The 23532-nt window shown below is 33.2% G+C and overlaps 1 non-coding gene across 1 annotated transcript; it reads left to right on the forward strand.

The window, feature by feature from the left end:
* Positions 1 to 16968: 16968 nt before the first annotated feature.
* Positions 16969 to 17071, forward strand: LOC123820101. Its single transcript, XR_006785889.1, has one exon. It is a non-coding gene; the product is annotated as a U6 spliceosomal RNA (small nuclear RNA).
* Positions 17072 to 23532: the final 6461 nt, after the last annotated feature.

A 23532-nucleotide genomic window follows, 5' to 3' on the forward strand; every position in this document is an offset into this window, starting at 1 on the left:
CCAGCCTTTGAAGCAAAGAGTCACTGGTTCCATCCCCAGTCAGGAAACATGCCTGGGCTGTAAGCCAGGGCCCCAGCCAAGGGCATGCCGAGAGGCAACCACATATTGATGTATTTTTCCCCCTTTTTCTCCCTCCCTTCCCTTCTTCCTAAAAATACACAAATAAAATCTTTAAAAGGAAAATCTGTCAATTCTTTTTAAATGAAAGTAAAATAAATACTTTTCAGAAAAAAATTGATAGAATTAATTGTCAGCAGACTTGTATTAAGGATATGAAAATTTCATTAGGCATAGGGAATATGATACCAGACAGACATTTGGATCTACACAAAGAATAAAGTTTTCACAAAATGGTTAAAATTAAGGTAAATATAAAATAAATTTTCCCTATTCCTAATTATTCTGAATGACAGTTAATTGTTTAAATTGTAATAATAACAAATAAAGAATTTTTTGTGCATTCAATTGTTTGTTTTATCCTTACCTGATGACATACTTACTGACTTTAGAAAGAGAGGAAGGGAGAGAGAGAGAGAAGGAAAGAAACACCATTGTCAGAGAGAAACATCATCATCCATTGGTTGCCTCTCCTATGTACTCCAACCAGCAATTGAACCCAAAACCTAGGCATGTGCTCTGACAGGTAATCTAACCCATGTCCTTTTGGTTTATGGGATGGTACTGCAAGATTATTTTTAATGTATGTAAAAGTAAATAGTGTGACAGCAAAACAAAAACAAGAGGAGAATAAAACAAGAAATATAAATTTCTTATATTGTGAATAAGGTAGTAAATATTTTTTAAAGATGGGTAGTAGTAAACTAAAGATGCATATTGTAAAACTTATGGCAACAACTAAAATGTGTGTGTGTGTGAAATGGTATAACTAACAAGCCAATAGTGGAGACAAATGGAACCATTTAACAAAATTAATTCAAAATGAAGCAGAATAAAAAAATTAAAAAGTACAAAGAAGACTTGGAACAAGTAGAAATGACTAGAAAAATGGTAAGTGTATATCCAAACATATTAGCAAAGGTTTAAAACATCTCAATTAAGAATCAGAGGTTCTTAGACTGGGGTAAAAACTATGAAGCTACTTTATACCTTCTATAATAAACCACTTTTAAATATACAGACATAAAGAAGTGAAAAACCAAAGGATAGAAACAAACCATGCAAATGCCAAATCAAGAGAATGCTGAGGTGCATATATTAATTTTAAATGTAGGAGATTTAAAAGCAAGAATAGAATTCCTACTTGCAAAATGGACTAGTAAGAATGAGATTTACTTCCTCCCTGAAACTACCAAACACAAACATATAGTATGCAAAATGGTAGCTTCAAGACAGAGCATCTGACAATGAAGGAGAGTGATCTCTGAATGATGGAAAAAAATGAAGTAAGCCCAATGACTTTCCCATCCTTGAGAGAGTTTCCAGGTAATGTGGCAAGAAGTAGAGTATCAGAAATGTCTTGGCTCATAAATGGATAGTCATCATCCCTGGACTAAAGACAGTAATGGTGGCCAGATTCCTTCCTTGACCAAACTCTAGCCAAGATCCTCAGAGCCCACTTTTTTGACTAAGCCTGAAGCTTAGCCTATAAATACTTGAACAGTCTCACAGCCTCATCCCTGGAATGACAGTAACCACCTCACAAAGCACCTGCCTAAGAAAACTTAAGGTTACCAAAAGAATTTACTGCTTTCAACCAACTCCTGAAGATTGGGTTCCTGCCTCCCAGCCTCTGTGGGAGAACAATAGTCTAACTTCCATAATTGTTACTTAGCAAACCCAACTGTGTTTCATGTGACCCAATCCCTTTCCTTATTTTTGTAATTTTTCACTTCCTTGGGTCTGCTGAGGCCATGTTCACTACTATCCCACATTTTCCCTCATTCTCCCTCTAAGACACTGTCACTTCTGTACAAATTAAAGTTCAGCTTCATTCACACGGCACCTTTCTCTATTGCAATTGTGCATTACTGATTAAAACCTGTCCTTGCCACTTTAGTGTCTGGCTTAATTTATGTTTGACTGGTCCAGCCTTACATTGGGTGGAGATTTGAAGGAGGTAAGAAGAGCACGTAGATATTCTGGTGAAAAACATTCCAGGCAGAAGGGAGAAAGTCAATGAACGCATGGGCACAATGGTAGAAGTGAGTCTGTTGTGAGTTTGGAGGAGTAAAGCTGAGGAAGAGGGGGAGAAGTCAAGGACATTGCACAAGCTTTTCCTTTAACTTGATATCTGGAGCCACTTGAAGGTTTTAGGTAAATCAGCATCATCTAGCTATATTTTAAAATAATAAGTAGTAACTCTCAAAACTGATTTTAAAGTAGAATACAATAAGGAATGAAGATGGAAGTAGAATAAAACAAATTGCAAAAATCATAGAGACATATGTTTTTATTTTGGACCAAATATGTAGAAGTAAAGGAGGTAAAAATGGCCCATATTTTGGATATATTGTATTTTTAAAGACAATTATTGCTCATAGGTTAGATCTGAAAGTTTGAGAGAAATTTTGAGGGCAAAAATGTTTCTATGCAATCCACTGAAGCAAAATAAAGGACCAAGTTCTTATTTACTGAGGTGAGAGCCAATTGGAAGACTTCTTTGAGGAGAATGTTAGAGGAAACAACAAAATATCACTATGAATATGGTAAGTTTGAGACTTCATTAGACATTAAAGCGGAAATGTCAACTATGCAATTGAGGTACCAGTCAGGAATTCAGGAATAGAGAGAAATTTGAAAGTCATCAACTATATGTATATGTATATGTATATGTATATGTATATGTATATGTATATGTATATGTATATGTATATGTATATGTATATGTATATGTATATGTATATACCCTATAAGTAAATGAACTAACTGAGGGAGTGAATATAGAAAGAGAAGCACAGAAGAGCTGAGAACTGACACCTACATCATCTTAAAATTTCGTAGTTAGGGAAATGGGGAGACTCAGTCAGATGACTGCAGAAAAGTCAGGAGAATATGAAGGCCTGGAATGTAAGTGAAGTGAAGAAAGTATTTCAAAGAAGAGGGCGTGATCAACTGTCACACATGCTGTTGCTAGGTCAAGAAAGATGAGGCTTGACAGTTGAGCAGTAGATTTGGTAAGCTGGAGATCATTTTAATATAGATAAGAGCATTTTTGAAGAATGGCAATAAACAAAGCCTGATATAAGGGAATTTACAAAAAATAGGAGAGGTGCTTTGTCTAATAAATATAATTTATTATTTCATCTATAAGAAGAGAAGTAAAGCACTTAGCATAGAGCTTGTGTATCAAATGATCAAGTCATTATTGAGATTATGTAATTTTCAATGGAAATGAAATATATTTTACTATAGTATGAGCTAATCAAGTTTATGGACTACTGATATGTTTTATGACCTAATGCCTTGCATTGGACCTTGCATTGAATTGATGACCAATTGGAATTTAGTAAATGAATAATTTTAAAACTATTTGAAGGCATAAGATAAATCATTGTGTAAGTGGGACAGGTGCAGCTCAAACTTTTACAGGTAAGTGGAAGATTTGTAGAGAATCAGCTTCTCTTTATGTTCACATGTATAACATGAATTGAAGGGGATTAAAGCACTAATGAGATAATTTAAGTATGCTCTGCTGGTATATTTTGTTTAAATCATGTTGGCTTTCCAACATGGTTATATATTAATCTAAAGAAATGTAGATTTTATACAAAATTGTGCTAGAAATAAGATAATGAAATTGATGCAATGCATTTTTATTCTGTTAGTTGTGATTTGTCATAATTAAAATTAGTTACACCAGACATTTTCAGTGTATTAATAATTAATGTATAAATAGAATAATTTTAAAGTGTTTTTGACAGCAGCTTCAAATTCCCCTGCATTAAGTCTCATGTTTTTCAAATTAATGGCTTATGCAAGTTTTGCAAACTCATTGGTGATAATTAAATCCTATTTGCATGGCTACCAAAGCAAGGTGTCCTTGATAAGCTACTGACACTGATCAACAGAAAGAAGTAGCAGGTTAATAAAAAATAAATAAAATGCCACTTTTCTTAGGAAGCACAATGCACAGTATGCAAAATAAAGCACTTAATTTGGAAAATTATGATTACCTTTCAAAGTGTTGGTTGTTAGTTTTAAATTCAGCTAAAATTTAAATCCTTTGGAGTACATAAATAACAATCACTGCGTTCATTGGTGTCTGGGAAAGTGAAAGCCCTTTTGTTAAAGTGTTGGTGGTGATGTGGGCTCTTGGTTCAGCAACCGTGATTCTTGAGTTTGGCAAAGAAGGAATTCAGAACTAAGAACTCTATCTAACACAGGAGGAAGTTTATTTAGCACAGAGGCAGAAGAAGTGGGCCAGCTGGCTTGCATAGACTCAGGAAGTAAGTTACAGAGGCAAAAGGAGGGCCCTTGAAGACAAGTTCAGGGAGTTAGCCCAGGACTTGCTGACCCTCTGGTTGTAAATCTTCTAGGAACATTTAGAGATCAAGTGAAAGAAAAGCAAAGATGCATGTTTGAGGAAAGAGGGGTGGAATGGCACAGGTATGCTCCAAGGAGAGCACACACTGAGTCCTTTGCTATAAGGATTTTGATTTCTTTTCTAAAGACAGAAATTTTAGGGGAGTTGTCAGGGGAGGATCTCAATAAGATATTCATCAGCCTTAAGGTATGACCTTTCCGGGTTGTGTCTCCACTGAGTGGTTGGCACTATAGTAGGAGGCCACTAGTCATTGTACCTGGTCATAGTGTCAGCCATGGCATAACCTTGTCTCATTTCACTGCTCTTGGGGAGCCAGGAACTGAAATACAACTGAGATCTAGATGTTAGTTCTAATTTGACTAAAACTCTTTCTGTGGTCAACAGACCTGAGGTTTTGTTCCTAAGCTATTTGATGCTGATCAGAACCTCCTTGTCCTTAGGGCTTAATGCTTACTGGAGTGGTCATGCAAGGGAGAAGGTGGCAGATGACTCAGGGTGCTGGATAAGGCCAGTTTGAATCAGCCGTTTGTCTCAGTTCCTCCATTCCACTTGCCAAAGAATTTTTCTAGCTTCTTACTATCCTCCCTCAAAAGAGATGACTCTTTGCTACCGTTAGTAATATAAATAAAATAATATTGATAGAGGACTTCTGTCTTAACGTGGTTACTAATTCTGCCTTTATTTGGAGAGAATGAAAGTAAAACTTTAAAGAGTGCATTTGCCTGAATTGGTAATTCATCACTTAACACCCTGGAAGATCAATATTTTTAAGGAATACTTTTGTTCATCCACCTAGAGCTAAATGAAAAAGATACTTCAAACAAAACAGTGATATTAGGAAGAACACAAAGATTGATAGGACTAACAGACTATTCTCTTCTCATCTTGCTAGATAGTTCAGAATATCCCTTAGAAGGACACCTTTAATATGTGCTGTTTACTTCTCCCTCCCAATCATCAACACTGTTTTTGAGTGTGTCAAATTCACATTCGAAAAAAGTGTTGAATGACTGCATGACATAGGAAAAGTGGCTTACCCAAGGACAGAATACCAATGAAAGTCAAGCTTAGGACAGGAAAGTCACACCTTTCACATTCTTGGATTTGATGTTCTTTGAAAAGAATATTCCTAGCTCATTGCCTTGAGGTCAGAATTAAAGGAACTGATAATATACATGAATCTACTTTGTTTGATGGGTGCCTAATCATTCCTCAAGGTCCAGCTCCAATATTCTCTGAGAGGTCTCCTTTTTGATGGGTGTCCCTATCATTCTACTTATACCTACAACATGGCAAGGCACATGTCTTATTCATCTGTCCATCTGCACTCCTCTGTACCTAGTAGGCATTCAATAAATATTGAATGTGAAAACCTCCCACTATGAGGATCATAAAAATAGGGATTGAGTTTTATTCTTTACTGTGGCTTGTTTCTAGTATTGTCCTACACTTAAGTGCTAAACTTTCCTGTTTAAAATCATTTATACACTTTTTTTTTTTAGAAATGAAGTTCACCTCCATGGGGCATGCAATGTTGTCCATATCTAGACCCAACCACTTTTCTTAGTCTTTTTCCCTATCTTCCTTTATGATTATAATTATGTTCCAGCAAAAGTAAATCAAACACCTATGTTCAAACACTCTCAGTGTTTTGCAGAATTTGCTATATTCATACTGTACCTGAAAAATAACAATTTTCATCCTTTTTTATCTAAACCTACCCATCCACTAAGATTCATCTAAAATAGTACTCTTTAATGAACACCAAAGGAAAAACTCAGGTATAAAACATTCTGTAAATTATACTAATCATTTCCTATTCTACTACCATCACTGGTTTATAAAGGATTTTTTCTTGTTTTATCCAGTTATTTATTCCCTTTACCCCATCTCCTTGTCACTGTTTTTCTATGCAGCTTTTCAAAAGTAACCATTTAAGGGGTTTCACATGTATCCTTTTATTCATTTGTGTTCTGGATGAGCCATCATTATATAAGTGGCATTGTGCTATGGAATACAACCTATCTTTTCATTTTTCATTCACAACCATAGCTTTTGGAGATCTGGGTACATTTCAGTATGTACATCCAGTTTGTTTTTCCTTATTTAATCAGTACACTATTTACACTGAAGCTCAGGTAACCTTTAAAAATACAAATCTGATCATATCATTCGGTTGCTTAATATCCTTCAGTGATTTTTTTCATTTCTCATGGAATACATTTAAAACTTCTTAACATGTCCAAAAGGACTTATAAGACCTGGGCTGTATCTAGTTCTTTAGGTCCAGCCTTTGCCCTTCTTCCCGTTGATCTTTGCATTTTAGCCACACTAACCTCAAATACTCAAGCCTGCTACACTCTCCCAGTAGCTTTTTGACAGTGTTATCACTTCCTTTGAGTAGCAGCTTAACTTTTGTTTCCTCATATAAACCTCTTAGGACTGGCACAATAAATCAAGGGTTTAAGTTTTGAATATTCTTTCATACCAAATGATTTTTATTACATTTTATGGTCTGTGTATAATTTGTTTCTGGGTTCAATTATTTAATATCTATCTTATACACTATAATGTCAGCCCCACAAAAGCTGGGGTAGGTCTCTTTATTCCTCAGTCTTTCTTGTTTCCAGTCCATGGCCCATGGCCCATGGGAAGTCCTCAATAAATAAAGTGTTAAATGATTTGTATGACATAGGAAAAGTGACTTACCCAAGGTCAGAATAGTAATGAAAGTCAAGCTTAGGGAAAAAAAGTTGCACCTTTCCCTTTCTTGGATTTGATGTTCTTTGAAAAGATTGTCATGGTATATTATTCTATTTTTTTCTAGCTCAATGCCTTGTACATAATAGATGCTAAATAACCACTACAGGAACACATAGACATCACAAGGAATGGAACTACTGATTATGTGACTGTATATTTTCACTGAAGAGACACTGATTATCATGCTAAATGTTTGAATTTGGTGATTAAAAATAGTTATATTGCCATTCTCTTCAATACATTTTCTTTAATTTTTTACCAGACTGAAATTATTTCCTTTGCTGTCATAAGGTCAGAGCTACATTTTTAAGGTGTTGCCAGGAGATTCTAACTCAGAAAATTAAAATGTGTAGAAAGATAAGTTTCAAAGTGCAGCTAAATAGTCAAATGTTCATTTTGTGCTCATTTTATTAAAAGAAAAAGAAACTAATGACTTATCTACTTAAAATAGGATGAATTGATTCAAGTTTCTAAAAACATTTCTTTTACTTTAGAAGAACTATAATAACAAAGTGTTATTTTTCCCAACTTGGTTTCTGCCTGAGCAGGTTTTAGCAATGGGTCGGTCATAACTCCGAAACTGGGAGCTCTTTCTATGTGTGTGTGTGTGTGTGTGTGTGTGTGTGTGTGTGTGTGTGTGTGGTTTTTTTTGTAAATCTAATTATCATGAATCCTTGAGGTATCAAAAAAATCTTAAAGGAGACCCAAAATATCATATTTTTCCCAGTTAATTTTTAGCAATATCAGTGAAATTGCCATATCTTCACCAGGTAGTATATTTGTATTACTTACTGAATCCAGGACTTGAAAACCAGAAATAATATTTCTTCCTGTTATCCTCAGAATGATAAATTACTTAGAAAGTAGTACTCTTCTAACTTTTGACAATGCTTATATACAAGTAAATAAAAAATATAGCCCTTGAAAGGTATGACTGAGGGAGGGTGCATAAGAACCTTTAGTCCAATTAGTTTATCTCAGTATCTGATGTTTCACTCTGAGACTTATTCTTTTGGCTTAAGGTATTATGTTTAAAGGACTTTCCTATTTACAAAGCTTTATTTGATTTTCAGGCTTTACCTATTCTTCAATTATTTTGTCTTCACACCACAGCTATGATGTAGCCAGATAAGTTATTAATATCTAATAATAGAAAAGGAAACTGAAACTAAACAAGGTTAAATTATTTCACAAGGGACTCATTGCAAACACTAAGACCTTCTGACAGGAATGTTTTACCAATATCATAATGTGCTAATGATTATTTATTATAAGTATTGTGATTGGGATAATTATGAGTCAATTTCCTTCATCTAACTTTTCTCTTTCCTACAATCTTTCATTGGACAACTTATTGCCTATCTTGTTTCAAAATGTTTATTCCACTGGGATCTGGCTTTGTACATCAAGATTTTTTTTTAAGATTATTTATTTATTTTTTAGAGAGAAGGGCAGGGAGAAACAGTGGGAGAGAAACACTGATAAGTTGCCTCTCATAAGGGCCCCAAATGATGACCAAACCACAACCCAAGCATGTACCCTGACAGGGAATCGAATCAGTGAACTTTTGCTCTGGAGGATGAGGCCAACTAACTGAGCCACTCCAGTCAGGGCTCCACCAAGATTTATTTCTATTGAGTGCCTTCATGATCTCTCAGTAATCTTGGAAATTTCCATTTTTGAATTCTAAAGCTCTTGACAGTTTACCTGAAAAAAAACAAGGATTCAGAAAAAAAAAGGCAAGACAAGCCTTATAAAACAAAAATAAAACTAAGGAAGGAAAAAAGACTAAGCTGGACCTTTGACACTAACCTCAGGATGTTTTCAAAAAGTAGTCCAGGGATAAAATTCTAGTTGTAGATATGAAGCAGGTCTTCAAAGAGGTGACAGAAAGGAGAGAACCGGTGCTTTTCATTCTTCTAAATTCTTTAGTCACAAGTGACAGTACCTTAATACAGTTGTTTAAGCTAAAACTGGAAAGTCATTAAGTCATGCTGCAAAATGAAAATGCAGAGAATGGTAGGGTAGATGGAAGCTAGCATAAGAGACAGCTGTAGCCATGGACTTGAACTATCATGATTGTGTACACTTTTCATTTTTATGTTTCTTGGTGCAATTTTTTCTTATTCTGCTACTATATGAGAGTGATATAAAAATAGATTCTTTAAAAGTGAACCTTAGTTCCATTGTCAACATCTTTAACTATAATTACACATTTATTTATTTATTTTAAACATTTTATTTATTTATGTTTTTAGACAAAGGAGAAGGGATGGAGAAAAAGGGAGAGAAACATCAATGTGTGATTGCCTTTCATGCATCCCCTACCGGGGACCTGGCTGGCAACCCATGCATGTGCCCTCATTGGGAATCGAAATAGTGACCCTTTGGTTTGGAGGCCAGTGTTCAGTCCACTGAGCCACCCCATCCAGGGCCATATTTATTTGTTGAAAATAGAATCTATAGAGATTTTCAGGGCTTAGAAATGGAGAGAAGCAGAATATGAGAAAAGAACTCCTATATTTCTAACTTGTGTGATTCATAAATAATGTTATAATTCACATGTATGGAAAACATAAAGAAAAACAGATTTGGCAGTTTTAAATAAATTATTTGGAAAATCTGCTCAATTTTCGACTTTGGGTTACTGACCAGTGACTAAAACCTTTCCTATGCCTAGAGAAAGAATGATTATTCTTTTACTTTCTTTTGTCTTTGATGATGTCCATGTAACTGAGCCTGTTCAGAAGATGATGTGTAGTCAAAGAGTAGGTAAAGCCTTTTAAAAAGTGTCCGTGGTCAGACAGGCAATAAGGAGAATGCTTTCACCAATGGCTTTTTCTATTCCCACTCATTGAACTTCAAATCCTCCATGATGCTAGTTCTTTAAACAGTACATTTTTTCTTTTTACCTACATGTATTTGTATATATAAGTGTGTATATACTGAAAATGACTGCACACTACTTTTCAAATCTTCTACCAATATTGGAGCAAGAAAAAGTATAAAGGTAGACATGGGGAATAGGTTCATAAGAATCTCAGTAAAGAGCTTTGAGATTGTCCATGTTCACATGTTTGAGATTCTGAAATGTTCTCAAATCCAATTAACATATTCCTATGTGAATACATTTTCTTATGAAGATCTTCTGATCATACTGTCATAGAATCTTTAATAATTGCTCAGGTTCATCAGCTGCATGATGACATTGTTTTGGCTTTATTAAAATTCTCTCATTTTAATTGGATCTCACTGCCTCAAGCTATAGAATGAATTCTTTCTGTGTTTATCCCATAAATAATATGAAGTACGTTGGCACATACTTTCTTACAAATCATTTTGACAAGCTCTCTGGTGTGATCTTTTAAAATTTCATCATTAAGTGGTTTCTCTCTCTCTCCTCTCTCTTTCTTTCTCTCAATATTCAAGAGGATTTGTGTTCCTCAGTCTCTATCTTCTAGACCAGGGATTGCCAAACTATGGCCTGCAGGCTGATTGTCATTTTTTGTTTTGTTTTACTATTTTTATTTGTTTTAATACAGTTCAATAAAACACAGCCATTCCAACTTGTTTATGTATGCCTATGGATGCTTTTGTGCTACAATGGCAGAGTTCAATAGTTGTCACAGAGACCAGCTAGCATGCAAAGCTTAAAATATTTACACTCTCATTCATTATGGAAAAGGTTTGCAAACCTCTGTTTAAACTATGATTTCTTGATAATGGGAGATCCTGACTACCACTAACATTCTCATTAAAATCACACAAGAATGGAATGATGTGATATTCTTTAAAAATTCTCCTTCCTGTCCTCTGTCACCCTTTTTTAAATTCATTTCATACTTTTCTATTATGTGTACATAATAGTCAATAGAAAAACATTCAATATAACTTGTTAATTTACTGCATCGTCTCCACAAATAGTGGTACACATTAGGCACCACCAGCAGTGTACATGTGTTTTAGAGGTTGATTTCTTGAGTAAAATTTTCAAAAGTAATTAACAGATTTATTTTCTGCTACTTTTCTGCTATATTATACACAATGGAGAATTATTTTTTCAGATTTTTTTAAAAGAAAAATAACAATATGCAAACATTATACCCAAGAGCTAACTCCTTATTGTTATTCTCTGTGTCTTCTAATCTCAATTTATTTCCAGAGAAACTGATGTATCACAATTATGTCACTATAACAAGCTGAATCTTTACCTTTTGTGTGTGTGTCTGCCTGTTCTGTGTGTATGTCTAGTTACATATAATTCATAAGATCTCTGTAATTTACATTTACTCATATGTCCTGAAAAGTCTCTTCTTTTTAATTGATGTTCAAATCCAGTTGTCTCCATTTTCACCTCACCTTGGCCCCCCACCCCACCCATCCCCACCTCCTAAAAGTCTCTTATAAAATGTTTACTTTTATGCAATTCTCGTCTTCTTTTAGTAAAATAATGTATCATTTTGAAGGAAATAAATGTTAACATGTAAATGTAAAGATAAACAAAAAAGAACAAAAGCATATCCCTTTGCTAAAACAGAAAAGAGAAGTAAGTCAGAGGTTAGAATTTCATTACACAGAAAGCACTTTCAGATAGTGTCCTGGTATTTATTTCTTTCAGTCTCAGCTCTGTGACTTAACAGCTGTACAAAGTATGATCCACTTCTTATCTATCATGTGAAGATTATAATAGGTCTTATTTCATAGGGTTTTAGTCTGTATTAAAAGAGTAATTCCACATAAAGCACTTAGCATAAGGCACCCAACACAGGTGATCAAGGAGACTGTACCACTGGTTCACTCAGGACACCTACTATATAAGACCACCTAACAAGACTGGGAGAAATAGCAGATCTACCTAACACAAAAAAACAAACACAAAGGGACAACAAAAATGGGGAGACAAAGAAACATGCACAAAATGGGAGAAGAGGAGAAATCTCCTGAAAAAAGAGATAAATGAAACGAGGGCAAGCAATCTATCAGACATAGAGTTCACAAAAATGATTATATGGATTCTCAAGAAACTTAACAAGAACTTCAACGGAATGATAAAGGACATAGAAACCATAAAAGAGAATCAGTGGAAATGAGTAACATATCTGAAATGAAGAAGATTCTAGAGAACTTATTTGAGGAAAAAAGAGACCCTTATATATGCTGTCTATAAGAGACCCACTTCAGAATGAAAGGCACACACAGACTAAAAGTATAAGGATGGAAAAATATATATCATGTAAATGGATATGAAAAAAGCTAACATAATGATACATATGACAAGCAAAATAAACTTTAAAATAAAGCTATATTAAGGCACAAAGGACACTACCTAATTATAAAGGGAGCAATCCAACAAGAAGACAAACTCCTTCTAAACTTTTATGCACCGAAGATGAGAACACTTAAATATATGAATCAAATTTTGATGGACATGAAGGGAGATATCAACAGTAATATAACTATAGTAGAGGATTTTTACACCACGTTGACATGAATGGATATATCTTCCAGACAGAAAATCAACAAAAAAACAGCAGCCTTAAGTGACATACTAGAGCAGATGGATTTAACTGATATCTTTAGAGCATTTTCCCCAGAGCAGGAGAATATACATTTTTTCAAATTTCCATCTTAGAAAGTTCTAAGATAGACCACATGTTAGGACACAAAACAAGTCTCAGTAAATTTAAGACATCGAAATCAATCAAGCATCTTCTTGGACATATTGATATGAAACTAGAATTCAGTCACAAGAAAAAAAACAGGAACACATGGAGGCTAAATAACATATTACTAAAAAGTGAATGAGTTAACACTGAAATCAAGGAAGAAATCAAAAGATACCTTGAGTCAAATTCAAATGAACACAAAACAACCAAAAATCTATGGGACACACTGAAAGTAGTCCTAAGAGGGAAATTGTTAGCATTACCAGCCTACCTCAAGAAAAAAGAATATTCTCAAATAAACAATCTAACCTTATACTGAAGAACTAGAAAAAGAACAACAAAGACCAAAGTGAGTAGATGGAAGAAACTAATAAATATAAGAACACAAATAAACAAAACAATATCAATACAAGAGTCAATGAACTCAAGAGTTGGTTCTTTGAAAAAGATATGATTTTTTATCTTACTATTTTATCTTATTTTATTTATTTTTTGGTTTTCTATTATATTTGTCCCAACTTTCCCTCTTTGCCCTCTTTTGCCAGCCCACTTCCTGCTCCTACAGTCAATCCACACACTGTTGTCCATGTCCTTGGGTCATTCATACATGTTCTTTGACTAGCCCTTTCTCCATTCCACCATTATTCCCCTTTCCTCTCCTCTCTGACCATTGTCAGTCTGTTCCATGTTTATAGGTCTCTGGTTCTATTTTTCTCATTAGTTTATTTTGCTTATTAGAAATGAGGCCTATTTTGCCTATTACAAATGAGGCCATGGTGTATGACTTATTGGCTTATTTCACTTAACATAATATTCTCCAGTTCCATCCATGTTACTACAAAAGTAGGAGTTCCTTCTTTCTTTCTGCTGCATAGTATTCCATTGTATAGGGATACCACAGTTGTTTTATCTACTCATCTACTGATGGGCTCTTAGGCTGTTTCCATGACTTGGCTATATAAATAGCACTGCTATGGACATAAAGATTCATAAGTAAGAATCTACAGTTACTACAAAAGTAGGAGTTCCTTCTTTCTTTCTACTGCATAGTATTCCATTGTATAGGATACCACAGCTGTTTTATCTACTCATCTACTGATGGGCTCTTAGGCTGTTTCCATGACTTGGCTATATAAATAGCACTGCTATGGACATAAAGATTCATAAGTTCTTTTGAATTGGTGTTTCAGGATTCTTAGTGTATATTTCCAGCAGTGGAATCACTGGGTCATAAGGCAGTCCCATTTTTAACTTTTTGAGCAAATTCCATATCGTTTTACACAATGTCTGTACCAGTCTGCATCGCCACCAACAGTACACTAGGATTCCTTTCTCTCCATATCCTTGCTAGGGCTTGTTGTTTATTTATTAATGATAGCCATTTTGACAGATGTGAGGTACACTTCTCTGATGGCTAGTTATGTTGAACATCTTTCCATATGTCTACGGACCATCTGTATGTCCTCCTTTGATAAGTGTCTATTTGTGTCCTTTGCCCATTTTTAATTGGATTATTCTTCTTCCTGGTATTGAGTCATATGAGTTTATATAATTTGGAGATTAAACCTTTTCCCAGTGTATTGTTTACAAATATGTTCTCCCATACAGTTAGTTCCTTTTCCATTTTGATGATGGTTTCTTTAGAAATACAGAAGATTTTTAATTGGATGTGGTCCCACTTGTTTATTTTTTCCTTTATTTCACTTGTCCTAGAAAATTATATCAGCAAACATATTGCTAAGTAGGATATATGAAATTTTACTGCCTATGTTTTCTGATAGGACTTACATTTAAGTCTTTTTATCCATTTTGAGTTTATTCTGATATACGGTGTAAGTTGGTGGTCTAGTTTCATATTTTTGCTTATAGCAGTCCAGTTCTCCCAACACCATATATTGAAGAGACTATTTTTACTTTATTGTATGCTTGTGCCCCCCTTGTAAAATATTAATTGAGTATATAGACTTTGGTTTGTTTCTTGTCTCCTTATTCTCTTTCATTGATCTACATGTCTTTTCTCTTGCCAGTACCAGGCTGTTTTTATTACAGTGGATTTGTAATATGGTTTTATGCCAGGTATTGTGATCCCTCCAACTTTACTCTTCTTTGTCAAGATTGCTGAGGCTAAGATACACAATACTGATAAACCTTTAATCAGACAAGAAAAATGAAAAAGGACCCAAGTAAATAAAATCATAAATTAAAGAGGAAAAGTAACAATGACAGTACAGAAATAAGAATATATTACAAAAAACTATATGCCAAAAATTGGACAATCTAGAACAGTAGGAAAATTTACAGAAACATACCATCTCCCAAAACTAAATCAAGAAGAAAAAGAAATTCTGAACACACCAATTATAAATAATGAAATTGAAACAGTAATTAAACAACTTCCAACAATCAAAAATCTTGGATAGATAGTTCACAGGTGAATTTTACCAGACATTCAAAGAAAAATTAACAGCTATCCTTCTTAAACTATTCCAAAAAATTTCAAGTGAAGGAAAACTCCCAAACTCATTTTACAAGGCCAACATTATCCTAATTCTAAAAGCAGGCCAACCCAGTATGAAGAAAAAATATTACAGGTCAATGTCCCTGAAGAACATAGATGCAAAAGGCCTCAACAAAATATTAGCAAAATGAATCCAGCAATACCTTTAATATATAATACATGATAATCAAGTATAATTTATTCTGGGAATACAAAATAATGAACATGATACACCACATAAACAAAATGAAGGATAAAAATAATATAATCATATCAATAGATGACTAAAAACATTTAATAAAGTCCTGCACACATTTGTGATCAAAATTCTCAGCAATATGAGAATAAAGAGAACATTCCACAATGTGATAAAATCTATATATGAAAAACCCACAGCGAACACAATCCTCAATGGGAAAAAAAAATTCCCTTAAGATCAGGAACAAGACAGGAATGTCTGCTTTCACCATTGTTATTCAACATAGTTTGGAAGTAGTAGTCATAACAATCAGAGAAGAAGAAATATAAGGCATCCAAATTGGAAAGAAAGAAACAAACTTGCCATTACTTTCAGATGACATGATACTGTATATAGGGGACCATAAAGATTCCATAAAAAATCTACTAGAACTGATAAATAAAGTAAGTGATGTAGCAACAGACAAAATAAATATCCAGAAATCAGTTGCATTTTATATAACAGTAACAAGCTACTAGGAAAGGAAACTAAGAAAACAAACCCACTTACAATTGCATCAAAAAAAGTAGAAATAATTTAACCACAGAAGTAAAAGACCTGTTCTCAGAAAATTATAGCACTGAAGGATGAAATTGAAGATGATATATACAAATGGAAGCATATACCATGCTCATGGATAGGAAGAATTAACATGGTTGAAATGACCATGTTACCCAAAGCAATTTATAGATTCAATGAAATTCCTATCAAAATACCAATGGTGTGTTTTGCAGAACTAGAGGAAATAATCCAAAAATTTATATGAAATCACAAAGACCCTGAATAGTCACAGAAATCTTAAAAAAAAAGAATAAAGTTGGAAGACTCATGCTATTTGACATGCCATAGTAAACAAAACAGCATTGTACTAGCATAAAAACAGACATATAGACCAATGGAACAGAATAGAGACCCCCAAAATAAACCCATACCAATATGGTCAATTAATATTTGACAAAGGAGGCAAGAACATACAATGGGGTAAAGGCAGTCTATTCAATAAATGGTGGTGGGAAAATGGACAAATATGTGCAAAAATTTGAAACCAGATCATCTTCCCTCATCATATGCAAGAATAAACTCAAAACGGATTAAAGACTTAAAAACAGTAAGACTTGATACCATAAAAATCCTAGAAAAACACATAAACAGTAAAATCTCAGCCATTCATATTAGTAATACTTTTTTCTGACACATCTTCTTGAGCAAAGGGAACAAAAGAAAAAAATAAATGAGACAACACCAAACTAAAAAGTTTTTATGCAGCGAAGGAAACCATGAACAAAATTAAAAGACATTCATGCTCACTCTGGCAGCACATATATTAAAATTGTGATGATACAGAGATTAGCATGGCTCCTGCACAAGTATGACATGCAAATTTTGAAGTGTTCGATAGTTTACTTGCAAAGAGAGTAGATCTTAAACATTCTCATGCATACAAAAAGTAACTGTGTGAGGTGATGGATGGGTTAATTAACTTGATTGTGATAATATTTCACAATGTATAGGTATACTAAATCACAAAATTGTACACTTTAAATATATATAATTTTGTCAATTATACCTCAATAAAAATTACAATAAATAAATTAACTAATTAAAAGACAATCCATTGGATGGGAGAACATATTTGCCAATGATACATAAAGGGCTAATAAGGGGTATAATGAAGGGTTAATATCCAAAATTTATAAAGAACTTATACAACTGAACATTAAGAAAACAAATAATCCAATAAAAAAATTGGCAAAGGAACTGAACATTTTTCCAAGGAAGACATATGAGTAACAAATACACATATGAAAAGATTTTCTATGTCACTAATCATCAGAGAAATGCAATTTAAAAAAAACAGTGAGGTATTGCCTCATACTTTTTAGAATGCCTATCATCAACAAATCAATAAACAAATGTTGGTGGGGATGTAAAGAAAAGTTTATACTCATGCACTGTTGGTGGAATTGTAGATTGGTACAGCCACTATGGAAAACAGCATGAAATTTCCTCAAAAAATTAAAAATGGAATTGCCTTATGACCTAGCAATTCCACTTCTGGGAATTTATAAAAAAAACAACAACAACAACAACAAAACCCTGAGACACTAATTCTAAAGCATACATGCACCCCTATGTTCATTAAAGTTTTAATTACAAGAGCCAAGATATGGAAGTAACCCATGTTCCCACTTATAGGCAAGTTTGCAAAAAGCTGCAGTAGCTATACATACAATGGAATATTACTTGGCCATAAAAAGAACAAAATCTTATGATTTGCAACATGGATGGACCTAGAGGGTGTTATGCTAAGTGAAATATATCAGCCAGAGAAAGACAAATATTATATGAGGTTACTTATATGTGAAATCTGAAGCATAATATAAACAAACAAAACAAAAGCAGACTCATGGATATAGAGAACAGACTGATGGTTACTAGAGGGTTGAGGAATTCAGGGTTTGGGTGGAAAAGGTGAAGGAACTAAGAGGTACAAATTGATATTTACGAACTAGTTATGTGTATGTAAAGTTCAACATGAGAATATAGTCAATCATTTTGCAATTACTATGTGTGGTGGCTTTTGATTCCTGGAAATATCAGGGAAATACTTTGTAAAGTATAAGATTGCCTAACCACTATGCTGTACACTAGAAACTAACATTAATACTGAATGTAAACTGTAATTGAAAAAAATTAAAATAAATAAAATAAATACCTTACAAATATTTTAAAAACACTGCATAGAGTTTGTCATTTAACAAGTGTTCAAAAAACAATAGCCCTCTTAATAGTAATAATAATATTTCCTTGTAAGACTTTTATCCTGTCTTAGTCAGCTTGAGCTGCTGTAACAAAACAGCATAAATGGATGACTTAGGAGCAACAGAAATAGAGTTCTCACAGTTCTGGAGTTTGGAAATGTGAGATTCTGGTGCCGGTATGGTTGGGTTTAGGTAATAATAACCATTTTTCAGGTTGCAGATAGCTAACTTCATGTATCCTGACATGGCAGAAAGGATGAACTAGCTCTCTGACCTCTTTTTATAAAGGCACTAATTTCATTCATGAGAACTCCATCCTCATAACTTAATTATTTACCAAAGTCCCAATATCTGAACACCATTACATTGAGAATTAGGATTTCAACCTATGAATTTCAGGGGGACACAAACATTCAAATCATAATACTCACATACTCTCAGGAAATAAAATATGTTCCAAGAGACTCTGGAGTAACCCTTGTTTAGACAAATTTATCCAATGGGAGGTTAGTGTTTTAAAGTCCATCAAGAATGAATGGGTACTCAAAAAGTTGACCAACACTAGCAGACCTGACCTAATGAGGAGGTATATATGACAAGACTTTGTATGATAAAAAGGGAGAATAGTCACAAGTGTTTAAACCCACATTTTCAATCAACTGTACTCTTCAATAAGATGGAATATGTTAAATGAGTAGAATGACTTTATTAGGAAAGATTTTCAAATGACCACTGTAACAAATGAGAGAATTACTCATACTTTATAAATATGAAACTAAAAATATATTTTGTTCAGGATATTAGTTTTTTAATAATTAATACATAACAAAATTATTTTATATTTATAGTATTTCTATTTATGTTTATAATTAATTAACAATGGCCAAATAATCTATATATGCATATCTTACAAAATCATTAGGCAGTTATGAGGAAAAGTATTTTAAAAAACCCCTGAAACCTCGGTTTTTACTTTGAGACTCAGAGACAAGGCTTTCCTCTGCATATATCATTATTTTGTCCAATATCACTTTGACAATTACTCTTGTTCTTTAGTTGTGGTAAGCTAATGAAAAATTGTGAAACTCAGCTTTATTGTTTAGACCATGACTTCAAAATACATAGGAACTCTGTTTTTGCCTTAAACTTAAAACAGACAAAAAAAACAAACGATTCCTCTTTAGACAAAGATACTGTCTTGAGTCTAAAGAGAAAGTATTTAGACTGTACTTAGACTGTATTTAGACAAAGACACTGATAAAACAAACACACCTCTGCTTCAGGAAACTCCACAAGATCTCTGAGGTCACTTCTACTCTGCATCAACTACTGGTAGCCTTTTCTTTCTTTTTTCTTTTTTTTTTAAAGATTTTATTTATTTATTTTTAGACAGAGGGGATGGGAGAGAGAAAGAGAGAGAGAGAAACATCAATGTGTGGTTGCCTCTCACGGGTTCCTGACTAGGGACCTGGCCTGCCACCCAAGCATGTGCCCTGACTGGGAATCGAATCAGTGACCCCTTGGTTCACAGGCTGGTGCTCAATCCATGGAGCCACACCAGCCATGGTCTTTTTTTCTTAACTAGCTTGAAAATGGCTTGTTTTTCTTATAGTTATTCAGGCTTTCTTTTGTTACCCATTTGTTTTTTCTTTTATTGCAATAAAAATATCAAGTTCCAGTAACATTTTAATTTCCAGTGTTCTTCCTACTGAAACTAACTTGTATTTTTTATAATATTTTAAGATTTTCTTTAAAATCTAATCAATTCAGAGTAGACAAAGGTAATCTTTGTTTATGGTCCTGATTCCATTAGCAGAGTGGCCAGGAGAAATTGAAAATAAGTTAAACTTATCTTCAAGCTTGAAAAACATGGACAAGTTAACCAAACAAATGACATGTGTGGTAATCCTTTAAGAGCAGTTGATGAGGTCTTAGTTGAGTTGGGTTGTGATGTTTCAGTAAACTGTAGAATTATTCTTGAGAAAAAATGGGAAGTAAAATGTAAATGTAGTAAAATGTGTAGCATGTGAAAGTGGATTTCTTTTACTTTCAAGAAATAATCTGTTTCACATCTGGGAAATTTATGATTAATTTTAGTATCACTATTTTAAAATGTAATACCACGATAAGTTCATTCTGCTTTCTAAATGTCACAGCAAACAATAATTAGCCAACTATAGAAAAATGTGTCTGCTTAAATCAAGAAATTATGTTTATTTTGGATGTCAGGCATTTTAAAAGTAGTTTAAGTCACTAAAATCATGAATTGATTAGTGTCTGTATATATATAGTTTGCAAGCCATACCTAGATATTTGTGGGGACTACAATCCAATCATAAGCTTTATGAGTTGTCAAACTGTGGTCACTTGGCAGGAACCTAGAAATGTCAAGTGCTGTCATGTCTAGTGCTCTATTAATGAGTCATGGCAAATAAGATAAATTAATCCCCCTGCACAGGTATAGATGTGGACTGATATAGAATCAATAAATGGGATTTCTCGAGTACTATTCCTAACCTCAATATATTGCTTTTGTGAATCTGGAAAGTAAGGAAAGAAAAAAATTAAAGATGAAAAAATATAGTTAATATCATCATACTATAGATTACAAATATTTTGGCTTTGAGAAGCTAAATAACTTGTTCTACACTAGAAATTAGTGGAACAAAGAGGAAAGAGATCAAATCTACTGAGACCTGTTTTAAGAATATAACTTGTATCTTCACTTAAAACATACATTAAAAATGGTAAAATAATATTTACAAGATGTACTGAAATGGAACAATTATACACAAAATTATGCCCATAGAGATTTTTTGGATAAATTCCTTCTGTTTTTCATTCAATTTCTACTTTAGCCAGCAATAATTATTAGCCAGCAATAATTTGAAAATTTTTATTAAATTATTTTGATATGTCTACAATGTGCCAACTTTAGAAGCTGAAATTACAATTAACCATAAGAAAAATATAGCTTTTTTCATACTTCTATTTTGTACCTCTTATGAAAGTTACAATTAAATAATTTTAAAGTAATCAGTTAGAGCTGTAATTAAAGGAAGAACAAAGTGTCATCTCATATGTGATAAAGGGAACTTAGTGGAGAGGCCAGAGAAGTCTGCTTTAAGAACTTGGCATTCAAGTTGATCCTGAATGAAGTGTAGAAGTTAGCTAGATGAATGAAAAGTTGGAGGGAGGGGTAAGGCAAGTACAGCACATGTTATGCAATTCATTTTTTATTTCATTTTTTATTTTGAATATTTAAAAAAATGGAGGAAGCTACCTTTGTGTCCTATCTATGTAAAGAATATTTTCTAAGCTTTACACTTTTTTAAATAAAATAAATATCAACATAATTTGATAAGTGAGGAAATTACAGAATGTTTTCAGTGGCATTCATTGGGCATTTTGTACATTCAATATTTCAATTATATAAATAAACCTTTAATGACAATACTTAACCAAAAGTACTTTCTAAATGTATGAATATTTCCATAATATATATTCAGAGATCTATAATAGCTAGGTTAAAATTTGTGGTAATATTAATGATTCAATGTATAATAATAAAATTGTATCAGCAAATATATTTATCATTTTATCAGCTTTGTAGTAGAGTTTATATCTCACTGTACCTATGGTATATTTTTTTATATTCTATAATAACAATTTGAAATTTTTAACATTTGAAAATTTTATTTTTACATTATTTTTCTGATTATGATTATTTGTGACCATAGTAAATTAGTATCTTATGTGTTTTTTGCTCTGTTATCAGTATAATTTTTATTAGTATCTTTATTTTTATTACTTGTGAAAGATATCTTATGTATTAACCCATTAAATATTTGTTTGGCAAATATTATCTCTTATTTAGTTTTAATGTTTAAAAATTGCATATAGAGCCTATAGATACAGTCTTATTGAGTATTTTCCAATCTATTATTATATATTCTGTATGGATAGATAATGAGCAAAAACCCTTACCCTGCCACAGTACTCCACAGCTAAGCTTGATCAGCTAGTTTATGTATATTTTTGCTGATGTAACTCTATTAATTTACAAATCTATTTACACCCTCATATGAGCTTTGCTACAAAAATTGTTATTATTCTATAAAAACTGACCTTTAAGGCATAATGTCTTAGAAATTATTTTGTATTGGTAAAAATTCATCTGCCTCCTCCTTGTACTTTTTTATATACTATTTCTTAAGAAGTTAAAAATAAAAGTAGTAATGTACTGATGTTTAACCATGAGCTCAGTGAGAAAAATAACTTTTTAAGCCCTGATTTTTAGCTTCACTTACTTAAGAGGTTGAACTATTCTGCTTACTGGTTTCAATCTACCAATAATTTACAACAGCTCACAAAATTTCTCAAAATCTAACAATTGGCTGTTTTGCAAATTGTACAAAGCTGGTCTTTTGGAGGCCAACTTTCCAGATAGAGTTGACTTCTTGCAAACTATTAATATTATCTACACCACAGTACTTAAAGGAAACAAAACAATTAAAAAGTTAGGCTGGAAGCCACTGATTTGCCCTGTCATACAGCTGCAATCAGAAGGCTTAGACCATAGCACCTGAGCACGTCAGAGGAACAACTGACACTCTTCCAATCATGAATGCAAAAACAGTAGAATGAAGCTGAAAGTCAAGTTTCTGCTGTGTCATAATCCTATCATAGTCAACCCCTGATTCAGCCAAGGATGATCATGTACTTCTAATGCTGGATTAACAAAAGATTGCATTTCTGTCTAAAGATCTGACACCTCATCTTCAACCTGTCCCAAAATTCTGGGTGCATTTTCACCCCATATACTCTGTTCTAGTATGGGGCCATTCTTTTTAACTAATCCTCTATTAATGAATATTAGATTGCTTCCAGTTTTTCATTCTCAAAGACATCATCACATAAATGTCACTTCATATACAAATATGTAACTATTAGAAGGATAGAACACTATCCTTTCACACATTTATACTCAGTTGAGTTTCTTAGCCACACCTAATAAGTATTATCCAGCTCCCATGCCTCCTGACTTGCTCCACACCCATCTTTCAGAAGATTGCATTTTATTTTAGTTGTGCCTCTTTCTT

The sequence above is a fragment of the Phyllostomus hastatus genome, unplaced genomic scaffold (genome assembly GCF_019186645.2).
Source record: "Phyllostomus hastatus isolate PE091 unplaced genomic scaffold, TTU_PhHast_1.1 phas_contig_113, whole genome shotgun sequence".
Lineage (NCBI taxonomy): Eukaryota > Metazoa > Chordata > Mammalia > Chiroptera > Phyllostomidae > Phyllostomus > Phyllostomus hastatus.